Source organism: Jaculus jaculus, chromosome Y (genome assembly GCF_020740685.1).
Source record: "Jaculus jaculus isolate mJacJac1 chromosome Y, mJacJac1.mat.Y.cur, whole genome shotgun sequence".
NCBI classification, from domain to species: Eukaryota; Metazoa; Chordata; class Mammalia; order Rodentia; family Dipodidae; genus Jaculus; species Jaculus jaculus.
Genome location: NC_059126.1, coordinates 2,830,618 through 2,840,470, shown reverse-complemented (window position 1 = coordinate 2,840,470; position 9,853 = coordinate 2,830,618). Strand labels below are relative to the sequence as shown.

The following is a 9,853-nucleotide window of genomic DNA, read 5'->3' as shown; positions in this document are numbered from 1 at the left end:
TCCTTTTGAGATAAGGTTTTACTCTAGCCCGTGCTAACTTAGAATTCACCATGTAATCTCAGAATGGTATCAAAGTTAGTGATTTCCTAACTCCACCTCTTTGCTGGGAGTAGAAGTGTGCATCATCACACCTAACCCTCTTCTATTTTTAGAACAAAGCAGGACCCCAGTGTCATGTGTCATAGTATTCCAGGAAGCTATGCCTCTCTCATAGCTCATCTAACTGCCAGAAAACTGCAATGTTCAAGTTATCATTCTAATTCTATAAATAAAGGAGTCATTCTGAGAGCCCGTTTTCAAATAACTCTAAAACATGCCAGGATCTACCCTTGCATGAATGAATTCAGAGTGCCCCAGTATTAGCACTACACAAATATTGACGCCCCAGAGCACTCACAGTGAATTCTGTACTCAAATACAACAATGGATTTAGGTTCTAAGCATCCTTCTCTGCATACTAACTCTAGCTGCCATCATGTCCCTCCAGCACCTCACAGGCACATACTATTCCAAGGCCATACTAAATCCCTGGCTCCCCTGGTGAGCAATGAGTAACCACACCATTAAAACATGTTGCCAAAGAGAAGCTCAAGACCCAAATCTGGATTCTGTTCATGTTCTCTGAAGCCCTCTTTTGCAATCTCCCCCATTATATTACAGAGTATAAAAGGAATTTTGCCCCTAAAACGTTTCCTGTGGATGGTTTTACTATTAGAATATAATTCTTTATGGTCCTTTCAGTAGTATGTTGTATATTAATCGATGCATAATGTATTTCTTATAACTTCCCTATGGGCAAGATGGAGAGTGTCACCAATGCAAACTCAAAGCACTGAATTTAATATATCTGCATGGCAGTAATTCTAGTGAGTATTAGATATTTTAGGGTGACTGTGTGAAACCAACTCTACAGTGCCCCCAACTTCATGGTCATGTTGTTTACCTATCTGTTTCTCTGAGCCAGTGTTGGACAGAAGCATCTTGCCATGTGAGAGTTTTATTGTTCCTCACTCTTCCAGGCCATCCAGCTCAAATTATATGAGCTAAACCATCAAGTGGTGCTGTTGATAATCTCACTGGCAGATGGAAGTTTGATAATTCATATCTTAGCTCCCCAAGTGTGTGGTTATGTCACGTCGGTCATCACAAATGTGAGTATAATGACTCAGATCTGCTGGTATTGTCTTTCTAGATAAGTCAGAATGCTCACCTCTAAACTAGCACAAACACTTACACCACTTAAAACCGTGAAAGTAAAGGCATGAGGAACTTCTCACAAACTATAAAAGAGGTATTTAGCTCTCAATTTCATATGAATGGATTTCTGAGGTCAGCAACAAATTCTGCTACTTATTCCAAATCCTACTTTCAAAATGCTCTGAAAAAAAATAGGTTGTATTTTACCCATACATTTTGGGGAAACCCTTTTCTCACAAGGTTCTCAATGTGGGATTATACAATTATTATGGCAAAAGGCACAAACATTTATTATCAGATATACAAACCATATTAGAGCCCTTTAAATCTACTATGACCTTACAAATATCAGTTTTTAATGAATATTGGCAATTATTCTTTAAGTTATAGATAATATAGATAATGACATTGGTGTTGTAGCACTATACTATAGTGGGGAAATCATATGATATAAAACCTAAGATTGTTTTCACTCAGTTGCAAAAGCATAATGCAAGTCCTCACAATGCAAACTCATACAGAGACATCAGGATTTATGGTTTACATCATATTCTAGCGTTGTCACTATGGGATGGGATGTGATGAACACATGGCGGTTTATGTCCTCCATGCTTTCAAGCTGTGGGATGTGCTTGATTAGAATTTGTAGGAAATCTATGGACATGATGAAATCACTGCAAATTTAATGAAAATTGAAAATGTACCATAGGAAATTAAATGATTAGTATAAAATTTCAATATTTAGAGTAATCATTCCCCAAACATATTTTCTCTAACTGCTTCCTATTCACTTTATCATTCTCAATTTAATAAATTAATAAGAAAATGAATAAATTAATGATTTTTTAAGGTAGGGTCTTACTGTAGCTCAGGCTGACCTGGAATTTACTAGACACTCTCATGGTGGCTTTGAACTCCCAGCGTTCCACCTACCACTGCCTCAATACTGCTGGGATTAAAGGTGTGTAATACTATATCTGGCCCAATAAATAAATAAATATTTTAAAGTAGAGTTGGAGAGATGGCTAAATGGTTAAGGCTGTTGCCTACAAAGCCTAAGGACCCAAATTTGATTACCCATTGCCCATTTAAAGTCAGACTCAAAGAGTTGTGGATATATCTGGAGTTCATTTGCAATTGTTGGATGCTATGGAATGTCCATTCTCAATCCCCCTCCCTCTCTCTCTCTCTCTCTCTCTCTCTCTCTCTCTCTCTCTCACACACACACACACACACACACACACACCCTTTCATCCTTCTGTCTCTTTCATTCACTTTCTCTCAAATATATAAATTACATTACTTTTAAGTGTCCAATGTCCAACTATATTTTACATGTTTGGATGAATGTCGGGTTTTTTCAGGCAAAGAAATGACATATGTGCATTTTCTGGATATATTTTCTATGCTGTCATCAAATTCTTATCTGAAAATTAAAAATATAAAATATATGAAGCACATGGTCTACTCAGACAATTTTTAAATGGTAAACGTAGTACAATGTATTCAAATAAGTTCATCCCAACTTTATTTATATCACTGCTGTTCTTAGGAACTCAGCAGTTAAAACTTTCATTTTTTTTAATTTATTTGAGAAAGAGAGAGAGAGAGAGAATATGGGCACTCCAGTACCTGTAGCTCATGTACCTGCAAAAAATAACTGGGACTTAACATCATAACAATAATCAATGAGTATAATTATTCAGTTTCATGTTTTTGTAGGTAGGATATCTGGGGGGTGTTTAATTAGAGACACAGTTTTGGTTTAGGATTACATTGAAGATGGGATGACAAAAATAAGATACTGTTCACTTCAGTAGTACCTTTACTACAGTTGGAATGATACTGATTACATAAACATGGCCCATGTTCAGGGATGACAAACGACTTCCTGAAGTTTTCCATATTTTGTTTTATTTTTATTTATTTGAGACAGAGGTAAAGAGAGAATTGGCATCCCAGGGCCTCCAGTCACTGCAAACAAACCACCGACACATGTGCCAGCGCATACCTCTGGCTTATGTGAGTGCTGGGGAATCAAAACAGGGTCAGTCCATTGGCTCTACAGACAAACATCTTAACTACTAAGCCATCTTTCCAGCCCAAGTGTTCCATATTTTAAATAAAGAAAATTTAGGCACCTCAAATAAGTAGAAGAAATGGTATTGTCTGATCTTGAACATATATTTCTTCTCAGTCCCAAAGGTGGACTACTTCTCAATGGATTTTGTCTCAACGACTTCTATGATATTAACAATTGACTATTATTATAATGAAAGGGAAATTCAAGATGTGTTCCTAGTATTGTGTAAGTTATGCAATTTGATTCTGTGTTGGAGAAAATACATCTCTTTACTTTGGAGATGAGAGTATGCATGCCTATTTTTCACAATCTAGCCTCTTCCCATGTGTCTTGAAACCATACCAGAACTTTATGAAAAATATGTAATTCTCTCTTTTGTTGATTCTTTTTGTTTGTTGTTGTTGACAATGAAGACAAGAGGGAAAATAGAGACATCAAAATAACTAGAAATTATTTATAAAGAATTAGAGATTCAGTGAACAGGGAGATATGGGAGGAGGGGGAGCAATGTTTATAAGAGGGTGACAATATCAGAGTATATTGCGTACAAAAACTATAGTAGAATTCATGGACTACATGAACACTTTTGGTGATTTCCCTTTCTGTATATTTTGATACGAGAAGCACAGAGACTATATTCCACAACACAGACTAAGATAAAATAAGATAAAACTAAGATAAAACTCAGATCTAATCATCATAAAATTCCATATGTGCAATCCAGAATTCCTTTCCATTTGAAGAACATACATGACAGAAGAAATTACTTTCATGTCATTTTTCCAAAGTGTAGAAAAATGAGATAATCCGTAATGTGTGAATCAATCTCCCATAAAGTTGTCCTTGCTGGGTAGCATTACCAACATGAAGGGGATAATGAACAGAAGGTGTGAGATACCACTGGAAGATTAACCTTGATCAATCCATACTTTACAAATTAGGATAGGTTTTGTGTTCAGAAAGGACTCTAAAGGTTATATTTTCTGATCTCCATCCCATGAAATGCAGGGAAAATGCCACATTATAAGTGAAGAGACACAAGAAGAGTATGCCAAGCTGACTAGTGAGAACAAAATGTCAAATCAAAATATCCTGGATGTCACCAAGACAGGTGAATCACTCTTGTGCTACCATGGAAACATAAAGATTAAAGTTTAAAGAAATCCCTGCATCTTCTGATAGTCATTTCTCATTCAGAGTTAGTTATGATTAAAGATCTTGGATATTAAGAGAATGAAATATCATTTTATTCTATCTTTGTTGTATTTTTCAGACACCTGTGCTAAATAGAGATATTGACTATGTAAGTAGAAAATGGCCCTCACAACTCTTGTAATGTTCAATGTAAATAACATGTGAAGTCATTTGAAATCAGTAAAACAGAAACTATTCATACAAAAGCATGAAATAAAGAATGTACTATTGCAATATTTATAATTCACACAACATGAAATTAGTTCAGGATAGACACTGAGTTTCTTGAAATGAAGGCTAAATTAATAAATGTAATTAGAAAATACAATCTAAAATATGAGTATTAAACACTTTAATTCTCTTGTGAATACTGACATCACATGGACAGCATATGTACAATATCTCAATGGGACTTATCTTTGCCATGTGTGGCCTAGGTATATTTATAATTAGTGTGAGTTTGGGACATCACTATATACACAGGATCTCACACTTCTATTATTCATTGCTGTTTGCATTTGATTGTTTTTTTAGTATTAATAGCTCTCTTTGTCATTAAATGGCTTCATTTCAAATACCTGTCAATGTATTCTGAATAAATAAATCTACTACTGGGACTTAGATGAACAGGCCTACCTCAGAGTCTTTGTCAGAAGTTGAATATGGTTTTCTTTGCCTTCTTGTTTTGGAAAGCTATATTTGTTGATGGAATAGTAAGTGAGAAAATCAAGTCAATTTTGAAGTAGAAAAACATGCAGATTTTTGAATAAATAGTATTAGCTATGTTTTGTCACCTTTTTCTTTGAAAATAAGGAAGTATATGGATTATCTGACAAAGAGGTTAACACTTCATATGTTACTGCATTCAAAAAGATAACTGCCAGGCATGGTGGCGCATGCCTTCAATCTGTGCACTTAGGAAGGAAAGGTAGAAGGATTGCCATGAGTTTGAGGTCAGCCTGAGACTATATAGTGAATTCCAGGTTAGGCTGGGCTAGAGAGAGACCATACCTCAAAAAAATAAAAGATAACTCAAGGCAGGTTGTAGTTGTGAATGTCTCTATTCCTAGCACTTGGGAGGCAGAGGCAGGAGAATCATTATGACTTCAAGACCACCATGAGATTACATAGTGAATTCCAGGTCATCTTGGGCTACCGCATCGAGAAATAGCTTTAGTGGGCTCTGACCATCAAGGGTAAGATTTCATTCATTCAGACATAGCCTTATTCCCCTTCTGACCTCTCACATATTGCAAAGTCCCCCATGGCAAAATAACATTAGTAGACATGGTTCAGCAAGAGCTGGAACTGCATCATTTAGAAACAGCCTTAAAAATCTCAGAAAAAGAAAGTTAGCGATGCAAACGTATGGAAATTGCCTTCATAAACCGTATGAATTTCCCTTCTTGAGAACTAACGTTATAGACTCTGTCAGCAAAGGTAGAAATTGTCCTCACTGAGAAATTGTTTCAGCAATTGTGTTGGCAACTGACGAGGAAATGCATTAATGGCTCTATGAGAAATGGTGTTTTGCGTCTCAGTCCAGCAAGTGTTGCATTGAACCTCATCAATAAATAGACATAGCAGACCCTGAGTAGCAAGTATAGGAATATCCCATACTGTGAATGGGGATTTATGGGCTTTAGCAGAAAGGTCAGGAATTGTTAACCCGAGAAAAGCTTTAGGACATGTGGATCAGCAGGTACAGGAATTAGCTTAAAGAAGAAAAAGACTTACATGAAGAGAAGAAATTGCCCTTTTTGACAAATAGCTTTCAGCAACTATGCCAAGGAGTAAACCAAAAACTCTTTCTGGCTTTGAGGACCATATAGTTCCCTTTGATCAACATCACAAAATGGCTTGCAACCAATTTCTGGAACTTGGAGATGCTAGCCAGAGCTAAATGATTTAGGGGTAGGATTCACCCCTCATTATCCAGACCTCTTCTTATCAGACAATCCCTCCACATGTCTACTGAGTGTAATATCTCTTAGTCCAGTGTATGAATTACCTGTATTGAGAGATAGCCTTAGTAAACTTTTCCCAGCAAGTGTATTAAGTTGCACCAGTTTAAAAAAAAAATTGCTTGTTTGAGAGAGGAATAGGCAGAGAGGAAGAGGGAGAAACAAAAGTAAGAAAGAAAGGTAGTGTGTGTGTGTGTGTGTGTGTGTGTGTGTGTGTGTCTGTGTAAGGGTGCACCAAGGTATCTGGCCTTGAAAACAACCTCCAGCAAAATTTACCACTTTTTGCACCTGCCATTACATGAATCTTGAGGAATCAAACCCAGATTTCCAGTCTTTGTAAACAAATCCTTTTATCCACTAAGCCATTTCTCCAGTCCTGAATTACCATATTGGAGACATAGATGTCACAGACACTTTTCAGTAAGTGTAGGGATTGTCCTCATTGAGAAAATACTTAATCACTTCTGGCTCACACAATCACAACAACACAACCACCACATGTTCTCACTCATCTGAAGTTCCTAATATGAAACAGGTCAAATTGATTACATGACTGAAGAGCATCTTGAGGCTTGGACAATAGTGGTGGGTATGGTTTAAGGTAAGGGAAAGAATGGGGGAGGACTCAAAACCTGAAGACAAATTGAACTGGTTCCATAGAATCCTAAATGCTGGAAGTCAGACTAGAAGGTGGAACTCTCAAGCAAAACTTAGATAGACCACCTGAATCAAAAGGTACTGAAGAGAGTGAAAAGAAACCTAACCTCAAATTTCTATTGTTTCTCTTTCTTCCCTGGATTTTTCTTTTTTTTTTTTTCCCCTTTGGCGCTGACCTGTAATTCCCTGTACCAGGATGTGGCCTACATCCACAAGGAGTTGTTGATTAGAAAGACCTATTATACCTCCCAAAACAAACAAGACAGACTTCTGACAGAGCACTTGAATACCCCCCACCCCCAGAGGTTAATGGTAAGATCCTGCTGCTGAAGACACCAATTGCTGTCAGCTAGAACCATGGAGAGACCTAATTGGAATCCATAGGAGAGCCAGTCTTCAGATAATTAGCCCATCTAGTGCTGGAAGTCGCTACATGAGATACCAGGTGGAAGTGGCCAAAATCTGTCCATGCAACTCAAACTCTAAGTTATTAATGGTTATCTTATTTAACTGGCATTGACTTCACTCTCCATTGGAGAATCTGCTTATCTTATTCAGATGGGACCTGGACTTGAGGGGATAAACAACCCAGCACACTCCACCACAGCCCCAGCTGAAACCACAAAATAATTGGGGAAATGAGCAAGAAAGTTTACACTCGCATTTAGGCTGATAACAGCACAAGAGTGATGGAGAAAGATACTGAGGACACTCAACACCTACCAAACCAGACATCTAGAAGCTCCTAAGTGCCCATCACTAAAGTAGACCTAAAATGCTCAGTGAATTTTACAGAAGAAGAGTCAGAAATCTTGTTATAGCCACAAGTTGGGACCTTTTCAATTTTGCACAAAGAAACTGCCTCTCCCCCACAATTGACTGCTGCCCCATAATGCATGACTCATGATACCCATGGGGTTGACCTGCATCCCTAATGAGGTAGGACTCTTCAGAAAAGGGGGAGGGAGGAGGAAAAGGATGGTACCAACATGTGTTTATACAAATAGGGCCATATCTAATAATAATAATAAAATAAGATATGCTCTCACAGTCTCTGTCCAGCAATGTGTCATTGCCCCTTCATGGAGAAATAAGTTGAGTATGTTTTGAACTATGACTGGAATGTGAAAGAAGGATACTCATTGAGCAATAGCCTTAGTGAACTTTGTCCATCAAAGATAGGTAAGTGTGGTGCTCGTTGAATGTGACTCTCAACAGAGGGCACACAAAATGACAAGTACTCTTTATTGTTGTTGCCTAAAGTGGAATTCAAGTTGGCAACCTTATTCTGACCTTTGTCTTTCCAAAGGGAAACATTCTAAGAAACCAGGTGCAGAATTCAATCTGTACATAAAATATATACAGTTCTGTAGGGAGATCAAATTTGCCAAGGCATTTCCTCTTAACTGAACCCACAAAAAGCCACAGTGCTCCCAGAAAGGAAGAACTGGGATGCTTCTATTAACTTAATGGGAGATTAAGTCCAGAGAGCACTTTCTGGAAATGAATAATTCTGATACATAATCATGAAATACATAAATCTGAGGCACAGTTTTATTGTTTGAGTGTAGGTTAACAATATGAAAAGTAGAACTCTAGCACTTAAGAGTATACAGCATTGGGAAATGAACCATATCAGCTGCTAGCAACATTACAAAAAGTAATTAGTGCTTTTTAAACAGTCTGTTTAGGAGGCAACAGACACACTTCTGAAGACAAGTACAGGTGAGTGTTTACTTTGTGGAACATTGTCTGCTGAGGGAAAACTCACTCTTCATTGCAGAGAAAAGGACTCCCTCTGTTTAATTAGGATTTGTTTGAATGAGAAGGTAATGGACACAGCAACAACTGCCTTTGCAGCTTCATGTTGAAATCTCATTCTGTTTGTCACACTAATATGGATGATATACAATGTGCCAAAACAAATCTTCCCAATATTTTGAGAAACTAGTGAGCCACTTTGAAAAACTGACCACCACGGGTCACTATTGCCTTTAAAGCAGGGAATATACAATACATAGTTATCCTGTGTGAAAAACTCTTCATGTCCCATCCTACTATATGCAACATTCCATTTGTTTGTAGCTAATCAAATGCCTAAATTTTACATATGGTGGATAAAATACCCACTTCATGCTATTAAATTGTTTGTCCACTATAAATTCAGCTCTTTTTCATATAGATAAATTTTGAAAGGGAGGGAGTAGAAAAAAACTAATAAATATCCAAAAGATCACTCAAAATAGTTTTTTTCCTCTAAGGTGTTAAATATGGTCAGTGGAGATCCCTCAGTATATTAAGCTTTTGTTTTGCAGGGTGATAACTGGCATTCAGATCTGTAGCTCCACTAAAAGTGCCAGGCACGGTGGTCTACCTGTAATTCCAGTGCCTGAGAGACAGAGACAGGAAAAAACTGGCTAAATAAAATATGTTAGTTTTGGGTCCAAGCTATATCTACATGAGGTGGGGATAAATCAGCTAAGACACCCAAGGTCATTCTATGATCACTGCATGTGAACTAAGACACACGTGTCCACCCACATATATGTGAAAATGCATACACACTACACATATATACAAAGTTACAAAAATTAAAAAAAAAAAAAGAAACTGTGTGTGGTGGTGCTTGTTTATTATCCCAGTACTTGATAGGCAGAGGTAGGTTGCTCTCAACACCAGACTACATAGTGAGTCCCAGGTCAGCCTGGATAGGGTGAAGACTTCACCTCAAAAATAATAAATAAATAAATAGCATATA

At 37.3% G+C, this 9,853-nt stretch overlaps 1 non-coding gene across 1 annotated transcript; it reads left to right on the top strand.

Annotated features, from left to right (window-relative positions):
- The first annotated feature begins 3,003 nt into the window (after nucleotides 1-3,003).
- Nucleotides 3,004-3,108, top strand: LOC123457131. The gene has a single exon (XR_006634905.1). It is a non-coding gene; the product is annotated as a U6 spliceosomal RNA (small nuclear RNA).
- The last annotated feature ends 6,745 nt before the right edge of the window (nucleotides 3,109-9,853 follow it).